Source organism: Triturus cristatus, chromosome 6 (assembly GCF_964204655.1).
Source record: "Triturus cristatus chromosome 6, aTriCri1.1, whole genome shotgun sequence".
In the NCBI taxonomy this organism is placed as follows: domain Eukaryota; kingdom Metazoa; phylum Chordata; class Amphibia; order Caudata; family Salamandridae; genus Triturus; species Triturus cristatus.
This window is the reverse complement of record NC_140589.1, coordinates 463,947,484-463,970,603: the sequence shown is the minus strand read 5'-3', so window position 1 is coordinate 463,970,603 and position 23,120 is coordinate 463,947,484. Positions and strand designations below refer to the sequence as shown.

The following is a 23,120-nucleotide window of genomic DNA, read 5'->3' as shown; positions in this document are numbered from 1 at the left end:
GTTTTCTCAGTCAGGATTCCCTCATATAATAACACAGATAATAATACATTTAGAAGTATTAATTATCGGTCCTGGAAAAATCCTAATGTTGAGAAACTGAGGGACATTCTCTCCAACACTTGTCATAGTTAGTGACTTGAACAATACTGCAATCAACTACACACAATGGTGAAACTTAGCATCACTGAAGGTGGTGCAGGAAAAACAGTAAAAAGTTATAGGAAAAATCCATCGGGCCCCATGGTTCTCACAAGAACTAAAAGCTTTTCAAGGAAAATGCAGACATCAAAAGCGCTTATGGAGGAAGGAATACTGTCTGAACGAAAAATCAAAATATAAAGAACTACTTGTACAGTATAAGGGCCTAATAAAAACATCCAAAATAGAATTATTCTATGAAAACATACGTTTGGCGAAAAATTCAAACAGAAAACTTTTTAAAACAGTTCAATCCTTGTCGAAATGGATTGATCAGAGCTCTTTTATTCCAGACCAATAATTTCGTAACAAGTTGGCAATTTTTTTTCAGTAGAAAGTTAATTCAATTTTTTGAATCTTTTCACCTCCTTTAAACATACAAAGTACAGGTGACGTCTTAACCTATGTTAAGGAACTGGATCTACAGCAAACCTCCTGCTCTTTCATTAATCCACTATTTGTAAGATTTTCTCCGTTTACTAAGGGTAGAATAATCAGTTTTATCAACCTTATCAAATCAGGGGCTCCATCGGATCCCTGCCCACCACAGGTTATTAAGCAGGTAGCCAGTGTAGTGGCCGATCAGCTTATGGAACTATTAAATGAAATACTGAGTACAGGGCATTTTCCAAATTTATGGAAGAAGGCATCTATCCTACCATTGATGAAAATACCCACTCTGGATCCAACAAAGGTGGAAAACTATAGACCCATATCTCGCCTACCTTTTACTGCAAAAATACTGGAGAAAGCAATGAATAAGGAGATGCTAGCCTTTTTGGATTCTAACTTGCTGCTCATAGTATGGTTTCAGAGCAAATCATTGCACTGAATCAGCCCTGGTAGCAGCTTCAGAGGAAGTAAGAATGGCAGTTGACAAGGGTGGAAAAGCGGCACTGATTCTATTGGATCTATCTGCCCCTTTTGATACGGTTCACCACTCACTCGTCAGAAAGAGGCTCCACTTGCTAGGCTTAGAAACTCAGATTTGGCCCTGTTGAGCTAATTTTTGAGTAACAGACAACAGCGGGTAGAGCAGGAGAGTGCAGGCTCCATGTCATTCTCTTTACCCTGTGGTGTTCCACAGGGGTCCTCCCTCAGCCCCACGCTGTTTAATATCTGTTTTAGCCCCCATGTTAATATGATTCGTAGCTTTGGCTTGGCTGTATTTTCCTACGCGGAAGATACTCAGATAGTGGTATCTATTTCATCAGACATAAACAAAGAAGCAAGAAATTTCTGTAACTGTATGTCCCAAGATGGACTATGGATGCAAAACATTTGTCTGAAACTGAACTCGGATAAAACCACGGTGATTTTTTTCGGTTAAGAGACCACCTTCTGGAATGACTCATGGTGGCCATCGAGCCTAGGCACGTTACCTGTTCCAATCCAAAAAGTGAGAAATCTAGGAGTTATTTTGGACTCAAAATTGATCATTTCTGAGCAAACAAATCCAATCACTCTTCATGTATTCTTGTGATGAAGGTCCTGAAAAATAAATCTTTACGTTTATTCCTGATGACCTCCAAAAAACCGTGATAACGGCACTTGTGTTTTCAAATCTGGATTATTGCAACACTCTGTATTTTGGTGCTTATAAATGTGTGATAAAGAAACTGCTGGTATTAGAAAATGCAGCAGCGAGATTGCTACTCAAAATCCCTAAATTTAACTCCATAGCTCAATCACTGAAGGATCTTCATTGGCTTCCTGTGGAAAAAAGGATCATTTTCAAAGCTATGTGTATAGTCTATAAGGCCCTACATCAGACTGGCCCTAAGTACTTTCAGGATTGGTTCTCCTGGTATAGGCCAAGCAGGAATCTCAGATCCAGCTTCTCACGGTCTGTCAATATTTCCAGATCAAATAAAGCAAGATGGGGGGGTAGGGCTTTTTCCACAGGGGCAGGAAAATGTTGTAACTCATTACCTTTTAAACTGCCTTGTCAACCTTCTCTGATGCAATTTAGGAATCAGCTGAAGACTTGGCTATTGCCGAAGCTGTTACAATCTATTGAGTTCAGTATCGGACTGGTTCTGATGTCCTGCCTATAGCGCTCAGGCACCATAGGGTAATTGAGTGCATTATAAAATCTTTCCATTCATTCATTCACTTTCACCAGGAAGGCATTTCTATGAGTGTTGTGTAGGTGTCATCGGGCAAAATCCATGGATTTTGACGCACTCCCAGATTTACAAAAACAGGTAAGCCTGGGAATGAGCCAAAAAGATACACTTTCAAGGGGAGGCGTAATGGGGAGAAAATGTTTATTCCTCCTCATTGTTTCCTCTTTCTATGTGTGCTGCATTCATTACATTTAAAATGTAATTATTTAGACTATATAGCAGTTATCATTCTGAAGTTGTATTGTTGTATTAGGTATTAAAATTATTATATGTAATGCATAGAATCAATTTAAAATTATATTACATTTTAATGAAACTTAAAGTAACATTACATTGTAAATTCAAACAAAGATATTAAAATAAGTACAAATAAAAGAACAAATATGTTCTATTGTTACAGTTTAACCTTATATTTTGTTTATTTGTATATTAAAATAGCTTAAATCATTTAATTTAATTTGACATTATTTCCTATGGGAGGTGATGTATTTTAAATCCCTACCTCCATCATTTTCTATATTGCTGTACCAGGAGTGGTCATGTGTAGTGTTGTGCTTTCTCCAGCTCTGAACTTGAGTAAAGTTACTTATTTTTTTGGTCCTTTTAGGCTACAATAACTTTAAAAGTGCACTTTGTGAAAGGAAATTGGAGTACTCTTTTGTGGGTGGCTTTCTTGTCTCCTAAAACCCTCCTTAGCATCCCTAAATCTCTTCATTCTCCTCTTTAAACACCTCCCATTGTGTAGCAAGACACTCACCCTGTCCTTCCCACATTTACCACTAAGACCCTAATTACGATACCAGTCTTAAGAGCATCAGACTGGCACTTTTGGGGTAAAGGGACTGGCCGACAGGCAGTCGGTATTCCCTACCCCCTAATTAGGATCCGACTGCCAGGGTGGCAGTCGAAAACATACGTTTTGTCATTGAGGCTTGTGCCGCGGCCCAGAAAGGGTCCACATCACAAGCCCCAATGCCAAAATGCATGTTTTTAAACACGGTGCCTGCCACATGGGGTATGGCCATAGAGGCCTGCCAAAAGAACTCGCAAATTGAGCACTACTCTACTCATAGAAACAATACCCACAGACTAGTCATGGGAGACTAATAAAGATTGGAGGGTAGAGCAAAGCACACAGCACTGCTTGTCACAAGTGACAGAATATCAAAACTGCCAAGAGGTGGTGTGTTTGTTGCCAAAGGTGTGAAAAGGAAACGGTATAACCTCATGCAATTCACTCGAAAAATTGAAGATGCTAACAACCAACACAATGTCAATTGTTAGTGTTGGGAAATCAACCCCCGCCACCATGGGAACTTTCAGTAACTCCTATTCCTGGTTCCGCTATCCCATTCAGCAGTGCTGACTACCTGTCTTGAAAAAGTGGTCCAGGAAAACAAGCAGGACTAACTTTAGCTCATTTCATCCTCACTCCCTCCCTTGCTATGTGCAGGTAAGTAGGTTTGTACATCAGGTATTAAGTGAAGGGGCACAGGCACTCAACTCTGGGGCCTGTAGGGCTAGACCCTTCCAAATATTCTTGACCACTTTGTGACATGAACATTGCAGACAAACTTTACCGCTGCAGTGAGATGATCAGTAGTCTTAAACACCACAACAAGAACCAAGCATGCTCTCCCAGAGAGTTTGCCATGGTCCAGCAACCACATGTACCACGTGTGACTAAGTCAAAGAGAAACATCGACAGTTGGAATATGTATAGACAAAGCGTCACTCCATCAGTGCAAGGCTTGTGAAGGCCTTACTGAAAGTTTGTTTGTTGTACGCTAGAAATGTTTTGGTGAAGTACAGACAAGAGATGTTGCACCACAGCTTAACACAGAGCTGTCATTCATACAGTACAACAACTCCAAAGGCAGTGACAACTAGGTACAGAGAAGCGCTAAAGGCAGTGACAGCTGAGTGTAAGGAACTGGGAAAGGCAGAAATATTTCCGAAGCAATGAAATGCTGAAGGCAGTAAAAACCAGGTACAATGAAAAAAGTTGAGAGTGGGGAAGATTGCGTGCAAGAAACAAAGATGATACTCACCGCAAAAGAAGAAAACGGTGCCCCACAAACAGAGAACGGTCGCAACGATCCAAATATTAGAGCGCAGCTAGTGCTTAACGAATTTGCTAGTGCTAGTGGCAGCACATGCTCCAGACAGCTGAAAGCTCCACAGGTTATGATGCTGCCACATTCCTAAAACCACTGCCTCCTTTCAATACCGCCAAAAAGCTGAATATTGGTGACAGATGGACTGCCTGAATCGAGTCCTTCAATTATTTCATTAATGCGCTGGAAGAAGCAAATGACAAAAAGTCAATTAAATATCTAAAGAACTTGGTGGGTCAAGGAGTAAAGAAGTGATAAAGAAAATACCACACAGTGATGAAGTGATGTTCTGTCAAATCAAAGAGGCTTTAAGCACCAAGTTCAATCCAATGCCGAAATGTCGACTATGAAAGCTACATTTTCAGTCAAGAAAGGCAGTAAGCTGGTGAAACAATCGATGAGTTTGTAGTAAGACTTGATTCGCTCACCGAGCATTGCAGGCTTAATTAGTTCAATGATGAAGAGGCCATGAACCTCAGAGTAATAGATGGTCATTACTCAGATTCCTTCAGATGACGAATGCTGAAAGAGATTCTCAGCTTGGAGTGAGTACTCATGGCTGCTAGAGTGTGAAAAGTAAGTGGAAATACAAGGTAGAAGGCCACAAAGCAATGGCTCCTAAGAAAAATAAGTTGTGTTTGAGATGTGGATTTTTCTTTACACATGAAGGAAAAAGTCCTGCCATTGGACATATGTGCAAAGGATTCGGGAAAAATAATAATTTTGCAATGGTTTACGAAGGGAAGATCAAGGGAGTCATGTTGAAAAAACAAAATGAATGCCAGAAAGTTACAGAGATGTTCCAACCACACACAAGGTCAGGCGGCAACATCAGTTGAGGCAATTAGAAACTGAACGATGTTGATTGTCATCAAATTCTTTGTCTAAAGGTTTGTCAATGTCAATGTCAAGCGACAGTGAGGAAGATGGGTGTGTGATGTCAATGTCGACCACAGGCTAACATGCACATGTAGGATTAGCTTCCTGTGAGGAAGAATGCTGGTCGAAGTGAGATCGACAAGTGGAAGTGACAAATTAATTTGGTTACCATCCCAAAATCATACTGAAGGTGAATGGGTGCTTCATACCTTTTATCATAGACAGGGGCACCTAGATTAATATTATGCCAGCAGATTATTACAATGAACTATCTCCAGTGCCTCATTTAACTCTGTTGAAAATTAAAGTGTATACGTGGGCTTCTTTGAAGCCACTGCAAAGTCAAGGCTCCACTAAAGCAACTGTCATGAAGATAAAGATGAAAGACAAAGCAATGATTCATGTACTGCTAGGCACTTCATTGAGTGCATGTTTACTCAGTTTCAGCACTGCCACCGACATGAAGCTGAGTTGTCTAAATTGCATTGTCAATGCCTACCATGAGATAGTGAATGAGTTCCCATCCGTGTTTCATGAACTAGGAAGACTTAAGACAATGAAAGTGCAACATTTGTCCTGTTGCTCAACAGCATTGTTGAATTGTGTTTCATTTAGAAGAAGCCATTGAGAAAGAACTTGAAATGCTGTTAATGCATGACATCATTGAGTGTCACCCACAATGGTAGTGTCTAAGTAAAATAGGGGAGGAGCTGTGTACATCTGCGTTGATATGCACCAAGCTAACAAGGCAATTGACAACATCCAGTCCTGATATTGCTGACATGATTACGCATCTGAATGGAGCCAAATTCTTTTACCACCTTGATTTGAACCACGGGTATCATCAACTCTATCTGTAAGAACTTAGCAGGTGCATTACTACTTTTTTGACTCTAGTTGTTATATATAGATACGCCTGATTCACAAAGAGCCTCTGCATTCGGGTCAAGGCTTCAAAGTTGTGGCAGAATCTCTGCATGCAGTTTCCCATTGTGGAGATCCCTCTACTACTGCGTAGCCTCTGCCTCGAGTGCGGAAACTCATTGTAAATTAGGACCTACATTTTGGAGTGTCATCAGCTGCAGAACGCTCTTAGAATGTCATTCATTGCATAATACAGCTATTCACAAATGTTCTTTGGTCATATTTTTTCTGATGGGGGGGATGACTCCAGATCCAAATAATGTATAGGCTTTGTCATTCACTTCTTCCCCACACTATATAATTATGCTGCGATCCTTCCTTGGTATGGCCAGTTACTGTTCAAGGTAAATATGTGACTTTGCGACAGTAAGTGCACCATTCTGAGACTTAACAAAATGAAATGTTCCATTTCGATTATCACGTGAATGTAAACAAAGCTCCAAGAAAATCAAACATGCGATTAAGAATGCCACTGAAATTGAATACTTTGATCTGAAACTATAAACAGAAATTGTTGTTGATGCCTGCCCGGTGGGGTTAGGTGCCATACTTGTCCATCATAATGGACATCCTAATGCACCAAGACTCATTGTGGCTTATGCTAGCAGGAGTTTGTCACCGATGGAACATGTTTATTCACAACTTGAATAAGAAAGCTTCGCTGTGGTGTGGGTTTGTGAAAGTTTTCATGTGTTCTTGTATGTAAAGCACTTCACATTTGTCACTGACCACCAAATATTACTCACCATTTTCAGCAATCCTAGTGCCAAGATGCCTCCTCGCTTTGAGAGGTGGGGGTTGCGACTGCAGGAGAATTATTATATGATTGTGCACCGTCCAGGAAAAGATCAAAATTATGCGGACTACTTCTCACGTGCAGCAATACTGTGTCATGGCACCCCCACTAAAGTGGTTGATGCTTATGTTAACTTCATCAAAAAATCCAGTACACACGCTTCCATGTCAGTGGAATAAATCATTGCTGCCACAAGTACTGACTAGAATACCAGAAATTCAAAAATGTGTAGGAAGAACATTCAGTTACCCATGAAGGCATTATATTACGAGGATCAAGTGTTGTTATACCTGAGAGCTTGTGACAACAGGTTATTGAACTAGTGCAATGGGGACATTGTGGAGTTGTTGCTACTAAACACACTCTCTGGGACTGACTGTGGTTCCCTCATCTTAATGAAAGAGTTGAAAAAGAATTAAGGGCATGTCATTTGTGCAACTGCTTGTGATACAAAATAACTCAGCATCCGTTAAACATCTCTGATCTTCCAAAGCATGCATGGGAGAAGATTGCCATTGATTTCTGTGGACCCCTTTAAAATGGTCATCATCTACTAGTAGCTGTTGATAAATATTCCTGTTTTCCCCTTGTGGAAGATCTTTCGTCAACTACTCATGACAGAGTCATTGAGAGACTAGAAAGTATTTTCAATACCTGGGGTGTCCCTTCATTTTTTAAATCTGACAATGTCCCACCTCTAAATAGTCAAGAATTTAAAGATTTTCTCACTCACCTAATTGTCAAGCATCAAAAAAGCATAGCTCCCTGGCCTCAGGCAAATGGTGTCATTGAGTGATTTATAAGCACCCTCAAGAAGACCGTTCATAGTGCTGCACTGGAAAGATTTGAACCCAAATCAGTTCATTACTCTACTCTTTGTGCCCATAGGTCAACTCCCCATTCTGCCATGGGTGAAGGCCCTGCCACCTTGATGTTTGGGAGAGCCATGGGAACCACATTGACATCTATTGACATCAATGGACCACTGAATGATCTATTGACATTGATAAACTTCACACTACTGACTCATTGCACAAATGCAAAATGACCTTTGCGGATAGAAACCTCCGTCTTCAAAGTTCTGTGTTCATAAGAGGAGACCAAGCCTTTGTCAGGCAGAAAAGAAGACACAAGTCTGATGCTCCTTTTGATGCTGACCCACTGAGAGTTGTGACTAACAAAGGACACATGGTGACTGCTCATAATCCTGGGAAGTCCATCACAAGATATTCTTCCTATTTCAAACACCTGTCTTGAGGTTTGTTGACCCCAGAGGTTCTGGTGAGACTCTTTCATTTGGGAGTCAGGAGTGCCCAAAGACTGTGCCTGCGCATGCCTCTCCCATATCTCCTATGCCTCCTCAACCTCACTCAACAAGATCTGGAAGATTGATTTGAGCACCTCGAAGACTCATTGAGGAGTTATGATGTATATATGTACTTGTTATTTAACAAAGGGGAGATGTAGTGCTGTGTATTTTAGAGATAGCAGGACCCCCCTGGAGCCTGACAGACTGCATAGAATGGTGACATAAGTGATTGGGTGAGGTTAAGAAAATGCATCATGTAGTATGGACAGTTAAAAGCTAAACTCTGAAGAATAAAAACGTGTAATACCAAGCTTTGTGTGTTGGTTTGATCATTTATATGTACCTGGCTGGGGAGAATGCTACACCCACCCCACCCCACATACCTCCTAACTTGCTCTTGGCATCAGCACACACACACATCCACATACTATCAGACACCCACATAATACACATAAAAATACACACACAGACAAACATGGAAAATTTCACAAAGTTTGATAAAAAACCTTTTCACAATCAAGATCCACAGCGATCTGCATGTTTAATGTTTGTTTTTCTTACTATAAAGGCTTCTGAATTATTGCTCTCAAAACATTGGTTTGGCTTGATGAATGAGCTCATTTACAAAATAAATACAAAATAAATGCAAAATAAATCACACAGGATAATACATTCAACTCACACTGTTTAGCTGAATTCACATTTACATTCAAAAATGAATATTTACAACATGTATATCTAGCATTTACATGATCAGGTTGATTGAAGATTGGCTGAGTGACAACTTTTTGTTTATTACTTATCCTCACACCTCAGTACCACTTTTGTGCAACAAAAAAACTCCATATATATTTAGTGTGAAATGGCTTGACGTGGAAGCATAATTTGAAGGAGATACGGTCAGGAATTACATTTTATTGTTCGCGATAGCAAAACAAGCACATTCATTTTCCTTAGCAAGTCATAACAGTGACATTCAAACACCAAGGTTCCTCATTATAAAAAGGTAATACAAGGGCATGATCCACTTTGAAAGCATGCCTTGTTCTGCTTTAGTGTTGCACTTACATCTATGCCTAGCTAAAAATGTAAATACGTTGGCGTAATTTGTGTAATTGGCGCACAGCAGCCTATTGTGCGTCAGCATATGATAAAGGACAGAAATGCCCGTATTCTGTTAAATACAGTGCATTCCTGCCCTTTCACTGGCATGTATTGCAGCACAGCATGGTGAACTGCTGCACTGCACTGCATCACAAAGCTCCAAATATGTACAAGTGTGTATTAATGCAGGTCTACTGAGACATCTAACACAAATCTTAAAATATATTGTACACAAATTGTAATTGTTGAAAAGGTTAAAATGTTCAATATATTTCAATTACACATATATACATTGAATTCTGAAAAACTAAATGTGGCTAGTCGTCTGCAGCCATGTTAGTAGCCATCAATACCACATAGCTGATTTAGGCTGAATCTAGTGAGTCTCAATTTATGAGTTTCTTGCAATAATAGGAGGATGGCTGTGGACTAAATTTCCAGGTTTGTAGTTATTTAGTCTATCGTTCCAACACCCTCAGTTTTCAGTTTTTGTTCACTTTCTACAGTGGGAGTTTTCAGGTATGCCAACAAATAAAGGTCAACGAAAATTATTATCATGGTTTCCAGTTTATCTTTGAAAAGCATCCAACTGTTTCTCAGCATCTAACCAAGTAGCATTTCAACCTAGTGAGAATGTAACACATAATGCTATGTAAAGCAAAGGTAAAGATGACCCAAAATAGCTCCTAAAACAGACTACTGTATCTGTAAAATCTCCTTGAATCTCACCGCCCCCCACCACCACCTGAAAAATAAAACTATAATAAAACTGGTTTTAAACTGGTTTTATTTTAATCTCCCTGGACCCCCTCAGGATTCTGACACTGTGATGGGGGAGTGGTAGTACACTCCCTTATCACTTCTCTGCGCATGAGGGATTTCTTATCTCAACCTGGTTTCTTTACCCAGGCAAGTTCACCCATATTCCACTTCTTGGCCTTGAAAGAGTTTTTCTTATATCTTTCTTTATTCTCCTGTTGGCATCTCTCATTGTAGTGTTTTCTCCGTTTTGTACTTACAACATCCACTTTGCTCTTAGACATCATCCAGGCAAGATTTAGCTTGAAATTTTCCACCCTACCTCTCAAAAGCTCAAAAGGTGGCTGCAAAGTCACACAATTAGGAGTCATACAGTGAGCCCACCAAGACTCCCTGAGGTTGTCTTTGAGAGAAAGTCTCTGCCCCACAGCAGTTTGCACACATGACTTCACCACACTGTTCATATGTTCTGCAACACCGTTGGCCTGAGATTAATATAAAGTTGTCTTGTGATGTGCCAATCCTAGTTCTCTCAAGAAATGCATTTCATGTAAAATGAACTAAAGTCCATTATCTGTCACCACGTATTTAGACATTCCTTTATGGAAAACTCATCCCTGAGAAATTCATGAACCACTCTGATGTTTACTGCACTCACACACCTGGCGGATATCCTTTTAGAGGTATAATCCACTAATAACAACATATATATTAGATTGTATTGTAAAAGCTCAAATGGGCCCATAAAATACTGCCCTAGTTTCACCCAAGGCTGATCTGGTAATGCCACTAAAGATAAGGGAACATGGAAAGTGACTGTTGACCTATCTTTTGTGACCATCTCTTCAACTTGGCAATTCATAACTGCCCACCAATTATTTTCCTTCACTCTCGCTTTAGTAAGGTTTGTACCTAAATGTCCATCATGTGCAAAATGAATCAATTTTGTCCTCAGATCCTCTGAAAGAAAGATCCTATCTCCCCTCAATGATTCACTCCCATTGAAAGTCAATTAATTTTTAACATTCCAAAAAGAAATCCAGGGTTGCATGATGAGGCCATCCATTGTCCACATAATAATTGAGTTTAATAAGAGTGGCACCATTTCCCTTACTGCTGTCCCAATCATATTCTCTTAAGGCACATTCCCTCACCCAAAGAGACGCCCCAAAGGAAATAGTTAAAGTGGCATATAGCCCATGTTACTGCCAATGCCTCTCTTTTTATTATAGAGTAAATGCTCTCAGCTTCCTTTAATGCCTTTGGTGTAAAAGCTGCCACTTATTTTTCTCCATCACCAATTTGAGCCAACATCGCTCCTATCCCTTTCAAACTTGCATTCATTGCCAAAATGTTTTTCTTGTCATTACATCAAAATGTCCAAGTGTTGGAATTCTACTCATTTGCTCTTTGACCATGTTAAACGTAACTTTGCACTCTGGAGACCTACAGAAGGACGAGGTGTTTTTCAATAACAATCTTATTGGCTCAACTACACAAGCTCATCATTTAATGAATGTTGAATAATTTTCTGCCAGACCTAAAAAAGATCTCAATTGATCCTTATTCCCTGGGGCATGCTTTTCACTGTCAGTCAGTTCAAATGTAGTTTTAATTCCTCCACTAGAAACTAAATGGCATAAGTGAGTTACAGAAGCTGCCCTTAACTTAAAATCTTTCTTCCTTTACAGTCAACCCATTTTGGTATAATTTTTAGGCCTGAGCCAAAATTCCGTTCTGTTCGCGGAAATTGCAATAATTTGGCATTTTCGTGTTCCACGGAAAGCGCGAAAATGTCAAAATTTCCGCATTACGCAGCTTAGCGATAATTTGTTTCTTGCTCGCGCTGTAAAATAATACATTCTCGCGTGCGCGCGATCGCCTTACGTGAATCCCCGCGTTCGCCGACAAGTTTTCCCGATCCGGTCGCATTCTCCACGAGATGTTGGATTGTTGGTAGCCATTTGTGCTGTCTCGCGACAGTTCGCGCCCGCAGTAACGTCATGCGTCGCGCGATCACGTCTTTCTTCTCGCGATCATGCACCGCGAGACAAGTGAAAACAGGATGGCCGCGCCCGCGAGACACCGCATGGGTAAGTTGGTGAGCCGCGACCATGCAGAAAATACCGCGAACGGGCGGGAAAAAAACTTCCGCATCTTCGCGATATTTCCGCGTGTTTGCAGAGATTTTTAACATTTTCGTGATAATTTGCGAAAGTGAATTTTGCAAATTCCGCCCACCCCTAATAATTTTCTCAAGACTAACCGTGGGGTTTCATAATGTTCTCTTTCATCAAGACCAAGCATTAGAGTATCACCTTGGAAAATCGACGTACAGGAAATACCTTCCAGCACTGTTTTTTAACTCTCAGGATGTATGCAGCTGCATATGCCAATTCAAAAGTCATTCTCACAAATCTGTATGCTCCTAGAGATGTTACAAAAGACGTATGATGTTTAGAATCCTCATGAAGTGCCACCTAGTGATACGCTGATAATAGATATGTCTCACTAAATACTTTAGCACCCAACAGCATGGTTAGTGTTTCTGAATATTGGACAGAGGTTGGCAATCTATCCAGATACACTTATTCAAATCTCTGAGATTCCTGCAAATGCGACTGGACTTATCTCCATCATTTGGTGCTAAACCTATAGGTGCCAACCCCTCAGATGACTCATTTTCTGCAAAGACATTCAAATGTAACAAGCTATCCAGTTCTGCTTTAAGTGGTCCACGCATTAAATTAGCAACGCACCTACCTTACGAACACAAGGTTTCACACCACTTATGAAAATAATTTTGTGTACAAAATTCTTCAGTAAGCCAAGATCATGTGTGAACACCTCTTGGTGAGAATTTTCACTGTCACCTCTAACATTCACCAACACTATTTTCTCATGAGCATTAGGATTTAGAGTAATACCAATGTCTATCGGGTGATGCCGACCAGACAAATGTTCTCCCCACTTGGCAATATACACTTTTCCAGTTGTAGCTCAGTCCTTGTACTGCATTTTTATAATTACATAGCCTAATACATTGATTTTCATACCACCATAACTCACATGATTTATGCCTGGAGCCTCCAGATCAATATTTTCATCTGAAAAATTGTCCACCCAAATGTTGTCACCAATGATGATGGTGATCCAGAGTCACGAGGATTGAAGTCCTACCCATCCCCAATGTCAATCTCACACTCATGCATCACTAAAAGTCCAGTCTTCAGTGTGGGGATATCATCCTTTACATTAGGAATATCGGGCCCGATTCACAGAACAAATATGAGACAAGATCCTAAACTTACTACTTTTGGTATTCACAGAAAGAATTTAGTAGTAGTAAAGTTAGGATTTTGTCTTAAGTCTGTCTTAAGTCTGTCTTAAATCTGTCTTTTATGCAGAAGATTTGTGTTAAGCACCTTTGGCAATTACCCTCTGTACCGTAGCTTCAAAGTCATCAGGAACAACATGTACGCTGTTTTGTGCACCATTGTGAGTGATGGAATGAGTTTGTTGACCCCCCTCATTTTCTTCACCCAACCAGTCGTAGTCTCCATACTTTTTACAATGATGACAACATCTTTGAGTGATGGATTCTTCACTAACAGTTTTTCCTTCACCTGATTATTATTGGTGCATCGCACTCACTATCCCATAATCATAAAGTTGCCAGCTCAAAAAAAAATCACACATGGGAGCAAGAGTTTTGAGAGATGCAATATAGTTGCCAATGTTCTCTGTTGGTCCTTGAACTCTAGTGAAGAACCTATGATGTTCCAATACAATATTTATGCATGGTCTAAGTACTACTCAAACATCTTTGCTAGCATCTCATAGATTTCAGTTGGTTCTCACTCTGCTTTACCAATAGGTATGTCATCAATACTATCATAGATATTGAGACCCTCAATACCTAAATTATACATCAAGATGGCTTGTTTCATTGCTGCTGAAAACTGCTCACCCTCAATGGCTACTAGATGCAAATCAAATTGCTTTTATAGCATTTACAAGAAGGTATAGTCTCCGCTTCTCAGATAAAAATGCAGGTGGTTGAGACATGTTATTGACAGACATGTTGCTGCACAATAGAAATTTGAGAGCTGTAAGGAAGAAAATAAATAGAATGTGGTACCTTCATTACAATTCTCCAGGCAAGGAATAACAGTTACAAGTGTCACTGCTTCACAACAGTGATAGAAACCCATAAGACAACTTTAATGGCACACTTGAGCTGAAATGCTGACCTTACGTTGCTCCAATACATGTTAAAACCTGGCTGTTACTCTGATTTTCATGTATTCTCATGATGGATGCCCAAGTAAATATGGCCACCATGCAGGCATGGTGACAAACCTCATCCACGCGTCAATTACCTTAAAAATCATAAGATGCCCATTACACATAGCCTCCATGCTGGAATGATGATATTTCCCTCCTGCACCTAGGATTTCCCTTAAGCAGCGTCTGGATGCCTAATCTAAAATGCCCATCAAATAGAAGTTAACGTGATGACATCCCTCGTGAGTGTGATGTCAGCTTACATTACACTCCTCATCTACTCACCAAGGGGCTCTGTAGATGACAGCGCGCGAGCAGCTACTCATCTGGGATGCTGAAAGCATATAACTGCCACTCACAATCCAGTATGACCGCAAACAAAAACAAAGACACAGTCCTTAAATGAAGTAGTATTTCAATGCATAGCACAGGCACTATGATACAGAGTGCTGGCAGTTTAGAGATGGTTACAAAATCCATGAGCACACACATAGGTCCTTAGAAAATGGTTGCATGGGAATTAGTGGTGACATTTTATGCATATTGCTCCATACTTATCATACATGACAAATGTTTTCGAGAAAACACTGTTGGCAAAACTTAGGTTAGGCTACTTCCGTTGGCTAATATTCTTTCCCTTAGTCCAGTTTTCCTCAGCCTAAATTTGCACTTTTCCCTGTGATGAAAAATCTAGCCAAACTATTTTACACTTTGTCTTTATCTGCCATTTACAAGGACATTTTTATTATCCTTGTTATGCAGATATACATTTTCCAAGTGTAAAGCAGCTTTATTTTATTTGTTACAAGTTAATGATCATAATGTATGTCATGCAGTTGTTAGCTTCTTGAAGTGTATTTTAGCCGGAAGAAGTAGCATGTTGTTATGGTGAAATCGTTTTTATATTCTCTTTTCATTAAGTGTTGTGGAATTTGTATTGTAAATTGAATTTTGTTCCTGGTATCCTATTTTTTATCCATTATACTGTTCTATTAGATTTGATATCTTTGGAATCAAATTGTATGCACTGTCACTTTAAAACTGTAATTAACTTAGAATGTTTTCTTTTTAATTGTGGACGTTTTTAACATGTGTGTCTTATATTGCATGATTTTTTATTGTATGTATCTTTTATGACCTGCCTGCGGGAGATCAAATAAAGACAATGAATTGAATTGCCTGTCCCTAATCAGACACAGCTCATCACCAATGTTGAAAGCAGACTAATGATCTGAATTTATTCAAGATAACAGCAAGAACCACAAACAGCTCCTTGTCTGGCTCCAACATCAGTTTAAATTGCCAGAGTCTAGAACCATGAGGAACTTAAAATCATATTACATGCATAGGGTTCTGATGAGCTAATGACACAAAGTACAATTTCTACCTAACTCCAGGCCATAACAATGTATCTGTTTCTAACAACTCGAGAAGCTCAGAAAAGTGTGCTCACATTTGGCAACACATGTTGCAATATTTAAGGCCACAATTTTATCGAGGCTCGTTACTGGAGTGTCTTTTACCTGGGCATTACCTTAAAATCCAGGTTGCATTTATTTAGCAACTGGCGGCATGAATAACAATACTATTATTGAACTTTAATCTCTGCCCCAGACACTTAAATAATCTATATTGTGTCTTCTCAAATTGAAATTTCACGGGTGGTGACATAGGAAAACTAACAAATGGCGCATTTCCACTCTTAAGGTATGTTTCAGGATATCCTGTTTTGGTACAGCGTTGTTATTTCACAACAGAGTTTGAACATTCTATTTCATATGTGAAGAGGGGGGGGATGCTTTGTTGTGTACAGGTACTCACGTTAATCACCGTAGAAAAACGAAGGATTACTATAGTGATCAACTCATAGGCTCATACTGCCAAACTTCTGAGTTATTTCATCACAGCTGTTGTATATAATTAGAAAACTAACTATCTATGGGGCATATTATCAACAAACAGAGTTAAAATTATCGTCGGTTTAGCGGCAGAAAACTGCCGCTAAAACGGTGATAATGGGCTTGATAATATGCCGTTGAGAATTCCAATAGAAGCCCATGTTCTGGTGTCAACATGGGCTTCTATTTTAACGCCGTGCTTGATAATATGCTCCCAAGTATCTAGCCATTGGCATACGAATAATTTAACACTTTTGTTGCGGAACCCTTATATTCTTTAAACAACCTACTGAACCTGGACATAAATTATTTTTTTGATATTTCTGCAATTTGTTGCAGTTAACCTATTGCTATTATGGTGTGCTTATTTAAGTAGTTGGAAAAAAAAAAATTCTAAATAAAACCAATACCCTAAATAGTAAGAATAATTTCATTCAATTATTGACACTGTTGACAAAAAGTCAGCAATTTTTATTCCAGTAAAAAAGGCCACTTCACCAAACAATTGTGTCTATAAAATGTAGTTGCATATTCAGCAATGTGCAGATTTCCTAGAATCTTCCGCTTTAAGATATTCCCACTCCCCAAATCACCACAACACAGTTTGGCACATTTGTACTATTTTGCAGGCGATTGTTGATGCTGTGTTGCTTAAAGCATCACATTTTGACTCTAAAATGGATACAGCACAAGTATGCACTGCAAAATCTTTAATTCAATTAAGCATGCATGCTCACAGCACAGAGGTACGTCTTGACGCTAAAGTAATGTTCCACCCGCAAGTGCAGATTCAATCATGTCCAGAGTGATTTCGATCTTACTCAATTTTTTTGTACTCCTTTAAATTGTATAAACGTTTTAGGCCTGTTTTAAAGTCAGATGTAGCTGTTTGCCAACCTATTAAAATCACTAGAAAAATTAATATAAACCTGTAGACATAGAGAGACATTTGGTCACCCACTTCATTCACTCCCTTTTTACCCTCACTGTTCAAATTTGAGATAGGCCCACAGGAGAGTAATTTGGTATTGGAAGTTTAAAGCAGTTTGAGACAGCATTATCTGCTTCATCATATGTGAGAGTATGCATCGGGAGAGGGAGTAAAGGTGAAGAAATCCACCTAATTATATCCCGCAGGTGCCAGCCAAAGCTTTGGATGAGAAAGCGCACAACGCTCCTGGCCGTCAGTGAATGCCCCAACCCTCACAGCTTATATTTCAATGTGGAAGTGTAAATATACTGCTTGCAGATACTTAATAGCATTGGTGTGCCTGCCTTGGAGGTATTCATGCTAGCCGCTCCCTCATGGCAGTGAAGACTTTGATAGGTATCCCTTCCGAGCCCTATAGGAGAACAAAGGGGGAGCTAGTTTCTCCCAGTCAAGGTCTATCCTAGTACTTATTTTTACTGCTGCGGGCCGAGTGCCCCTGAGTCCGGGTTCTGGAAAGGCTGAGAGCAGTAATGAAGCAATAAGTCTTAAGTACCAAGAAGCAGAGTTGGAGAAGCAGCAATGCACTTACCTGTTTACATGTATTTCCAGTTTCCTAAACGCAAGCTGTTGTTGGCTATGTGACTTACCCTGTACCAAGATGGCACATATTGCCAAACAACCTTTCACATATTTTCTTGGGTGGAAGCAATATCAACCAAGCGCAACTGCCCTATTTTTATACCTATGGGGGAGCACCCTCATGCACCGTTAATTTGTTATCAGTTGCCTGCAGACACCCCAATCAGCTTCTGAACTTCTCTGATCCTCAGTGCTCTACCAAGCCCCTCTGCAGCCTAGGTGCCTGAAGGGCAAAGCTGCAGGTCTCTGAGAAGGCAGGTCTGTAAATAGGGTGGGAACTGTCCTCAGACCCCAGGAGATTTGGGAGGGGGAATGGATCACGCCGTGGCGTGCACAGCTGCGTGGCGTGCACAGCTGCATGGCCATTGCATCACATCTTCACACTAGTGGTGCCGCAGCATTTACTTTCCCTGCGCCCTCAGAGGAAAAGGATGCGGGCCACGGATCCCTCTGAGTCTGAGGTGGAGAAATTGCTTTGGATTTTGAGGGCAGCAGGGTGCCTTTCACCTGCCCTACCTGAACAATAAACCTCAGTCAGTGAGCAAGAGGTGTAGAAGAGCAGTATATCAGCCCTCATCATGGCCTGTAAGGACACCCCCTGAAAGGGAAGGGGAATGGTGATTCCTGAGGGCGAGAAATTGTGTTTTGGACCCGGTGGTGCAGATGCAGACAAGAAACCAATAACAAGAATGTGACAATTGAGGTAATCAAGGTCCATTGGGAGAGCTGAAGAGGCATGACAAGAAACAGCCTGAGGGGTGCAGGAGAGGCCTGGAACAAGGGACATGGTAGTAGGACCAGCTATTACCATAAAAAGGGGCAAGAGTGCAGGTGAGCCTGAGGAGGTACCACAATTGGTGCAGGAGGACCCTCTGGGGGGGTAAATAGAAGCTGTTGTTGGAGAAGATGGTGGCCTGGGTGTCAGGCACAAAGAAACAGGGTTCAACATAGAAAGGGAACACAGAGACACCATGCTTTCCCACAAGGAGCCCTCATGAGGAGAGGGGAAGTGTGAAGCTGATAGGTAGAAAAGCTGCAGGGGGGACTTGGCTGAAATGATGGGAGTGGAGGAACCTCAGGGACTGGGTTTGTGACACAGGCCCAGCTGAGGCTCAAGGAGTGAGTTCTAGGGGGAACAGGAGTCTGAGGAGGACAGATGTGTCATTATGGCAGAGGAGCATAAAGCTGCTCTCAGATTAACCATGTTAAGGGTCAAGAGTCGGGAACCAGTAGAATGGGTTTATGAGCAACTCAGGCATGTGATGGAAGTAGGCACTGTGGAGGAAGAGGCGAGGAGTGCAAGCAGTGACAAGATTAGAGAAAAGCAAGCAAAGCAGATGCAAGTGGAAAGGGACAGGAGGAAAACATCAGAGACCACTGGCTATGAAGAAGGAGAATCCGGGGGGGAGTTTGTGAGTGGGTGGCAGCTCAAGGGATTAGTCCAGCGAGGAGGGTCCTAGGGACACCAAAGGGAGATAGTAGTAAACTCTAGCATATGGGCGAAAGGAGTTAAGTAAATAAATAAACGAATAAAATGAATTACATTGCGCGCGCTGCCGTATGCCATTTGCCGGAGTTAACTACCCTCCACCGTGCACCTCCCCCGCCCCGCCCCACTGCCCCACAATACTCCCTTGAGGAGCCGCCTCTGCCGGCAGCAGTCAGCTGTCAGAGTTCTCTGGGAGTCGTGGGTCCATGGTCCAAGGCATAGGTTAGTCAGCAGCCACACTCTGTCTCAAACAAATGCTCTAATCACTTGGAGGCCACAGGAGGACAGATGGCCTGGAGCACCTTGGAGCAGAGGGAGCATCAGAAGGGTAAATACATGTGCCTGAAGGCGCTGGGTACAAAGGCAAATCCAGGGCTGGCTTTAGTACTGGTAGCGCCCTGTGCTACAATGTTTGTTGGTGTCCCCCCATGACCACCTCACCAAAGATTCCCTCACTACCACCATTTGACAATGACCCCCAAGTCAACATAACCACTGTCTCTTAGATTCATTTAGTTTTCTACCACCCCTCATACCAGTTTAGGGTCTCAGGACACTTTACATCACACATACGTTGCAAGGAGACAATCATTCGTGTGTAAATCAGCGTATAGGAAATGTTACCTAAGACAGAGTACTACAATGTGTAGGAGTCACAAGTCATTCATACTGGTAGGCAGTATCATAAGTAAGTAAGTAAGTAAAATGTTATTGTGTATGGTTAATCAAAACCTTTACAAAAGAGTAAAATTCAATAGAACTTATTCCATTTAAATAAATAATTAAGAAAGCATTTACAGAATGATGACTTTTTTTTTTTTGTTGGAGGAATAAAGTCCAACTTTCATTATCTATCTTCAAAGTCTATCTTCAAAGTCATTTATTCCAATAAGACTTTAAGTTTTGCCCAATAGGTCACCTCCTTTTTCATTTTTCAGCAGAAGGAGACTCGCTTTCTGAAAAAATCTAGTGGCCCTGCAAGCTGTCTGCAGCTGTTGGCTATTCAATACTAACATGGCTGCCGATCGACATGTTCTGATTTGGAAAAGGCGGAATGACTGTAGGAGATAATACCGTCTCAATTTACTCAAAAGGGGACAGATGCATAGATACTGGTAGGCAGTATCATTTAAAAGTCCTTGGTCTGGAAAAGCACAAATTAAGAATTTTAAATGTAACATCATTGTTAGGGGTTTTCTTTAATAATAAGTGTTGATTTCTACCCAAATGAAACATTTTTGCAATACTAGGATAAGGAAAGACTGGGCAAAAAACATGTGGCTGTAATATAGTTCTTGCAGTTTGCATGAGCTCTTTGATGGCAGTTAATAGCTCACTGCTCTAAATTAGGATTTTAACTTTTAAACTGTAAGCAACAAAAGGATCTTGCTGACAAAAGCGATAACCCCTTGAACTATTTATAGTGTATGCAGAATGAGACAAGTTCTTTGCAGCAGGGACATTAATCTTCTTGGCTATGATGAGTTAATATTTTCCCCAGACGAAGCTCGGGTCTCTCGCAAGGAACAACATCAATCACCGGAGTTATCTATCGTGACATTTTTAATGATGAATGGAAATTGCTCGGACAAGGACCGTGGCATCTGGAGCTTTTAAAACAATAAACATGGCACCCCAAGTCAGCGCCCGGTGCGGTGGCACCGTTCGCACTGCCCTAGAGCCGGCCCTGGGCAAACCTGGCAGCAGAGTGGGTAAAACAGAAACCATTTTGGCAGTACCCTGAGACATGACTAGAAGCCTCTGTTGAAATAACATTATGGGCCTGGTGCACAAAGGTAAACTTACACTTTTGTGTAAGTTCATGAATGTTTGCTATTCTCAAATGTATGTTACGTGTAGAGTCTTTATGACTGCAGAGTCTCCACGCATAAGGAGACAGGACTGTCCTATTAACTATTTGCCAAGTCGCAAAGCGTGCCAACTTGCCAGCTTTATTGTTGTGGCTTGCACTGCAGGGGCACCTTCTCACCTCTGTCTTCATCACCGCATACTATTTTCCCTTCATGAGGGAATCCTTTCAGAGCATCTGCCTCTCTCCCAGTCAACATCTATATATGCGGGTGGCAATAAAACAATATGCCATCCATTGAACTAATGTTTCACCATCCGTTCCTTGTGATGGAAGTACTAGTTTGGAAGACTCACCAGGGTTGTGCTATTCGTAAAGCCATAGTCATGAATGAGAGGTATATTCAACCAATGGCTGCTGAATGTGGGCTACCAACATGTGAGTGTTGCTTACAGCAACCAATTGCCATCACTCTGTGCATCGGTAGTGTGAACCATGCGTAACTGTAAATGCTCTTTCTAGCCAGACCTAATGTGAGTTAGAATATCAATTTACCTTTACACTCTACAAATACATTTTGTTTTGTTTCTGTAATCTCATAAATATGTTATCGCTTGCAAAATAGCGCTGTTCAAAACATATATATCACCATGGGTCATATTAATAAATCATTTTCTATTAAAATATTAGATACGTAAATAATTGGGTAATGGGAAAATAATTAGTGCCATACTTTAGAGAACGAGTACAGCATTAACATTACTTTTAAAGTTACAATTCGATATGATATGCAATAACTGCTACACTAAACGTCAAAAATCCAATTTTCTAACAAGGTAAATACACAATACCGTATTAAGTTAACGTTCCTTGTGAACATGAGTTCATGATTTTCTTTTAACTATTTCAATACAATCATTTACAAAACGATCTGAACTTCGGCTAATTCAATATGAATTTTGAAAAAAACGTCTGCTTTCCGTAGCACCTGCCTGAACTTTGAAGTTCCTGTGAATACTGCAAGCTCAGAGCAGGACATAAGCACGCAGAGCACATTCCAAGGGGCCCACTCTGAGACAGCCACTGAACTCTGAACCTTTCATTCATGCTCCGTGCAGACATTTCTCTTTCCTGCATGGAAACCCAATGCACAAAGGGGAGAAGTTTCAGACGTAGACTAAACTGAAAAGAGTCCACTTTGTAACCATAAACTAGAGACAAAAACGACTCTATTTCTTGAGATTCACTCATTATCATTCATCGTTTTAATACAGCTGAAAGCATGCGCATGAATTTCAAAACAATCCTGCTGCACTACTGATCAATATGATTAGAAGAAAGGTTAACTTACTGCAAACACTGCACGTTCCTGTCGCAGAGTGTTCTCAGCGACTTTCAGCGGGGCTCCTTATTCAGATGTCCTCCTGGGAACCAAGTGTCGCTGGTAAAAGATTCTCAAGCGAGGCAGAGAGGCAGAGCCGACTGTGCCGCCGGGGCGTGCTGCTCCTCACTGCTCCAGTGTTCTGAACTCGGCGTGGAGCGTGTGACGTATGCACTGCCTCGTGCCTCCTCAGGCTGCCGGCTGCACTGTCCACCCGACTGTGCGACTACGGCCTCCAGCAACACCCTTCATTGCCAGAGACAGATAGGTGACTTATTATTTCAGAAATACCTCACAGGGAGAACGAGATATTAGTATATGTGTGTAAGTGCCTTGGCTGTGAAAACAAATGTGGCTTAGTAGCACACTATTTCGCTGGACTGCACTAATACACACACATGCACGAGTATCCTAAGAAGACAGAAACTGATATGAGATTGCAAATTACAGTTACTTTACACTTGGAAAGT

General features: G+C 40.9%; 1 protein-coding gene across 2 annotated transcripts in view; it reads right to left on the bottom strand.

Moving 5' to 3' along the window:
• The window catches only part of LOC146817301 (isoaspartyl peptidase/L-asparaginase-like), a 1,382,729-nt gene extending 1,359,962 nt beyond the window's left edge, over window positions 1-22,767 (bottom strand). For both annotated transcript variants that reach the window (XR_014962527.1, XM_085609197.1), the window contains exon 1: window positions 22,621-22,767. The gene's annotated coding sequence lies outside the window, so the exon portion shown is untranslated. The remainder of the gene's footprint in view (window positions 1-22,620) is intronic.
• Between the last annotated feature and the right edge of the window lie 353 nt (window positions 22,768-23,120).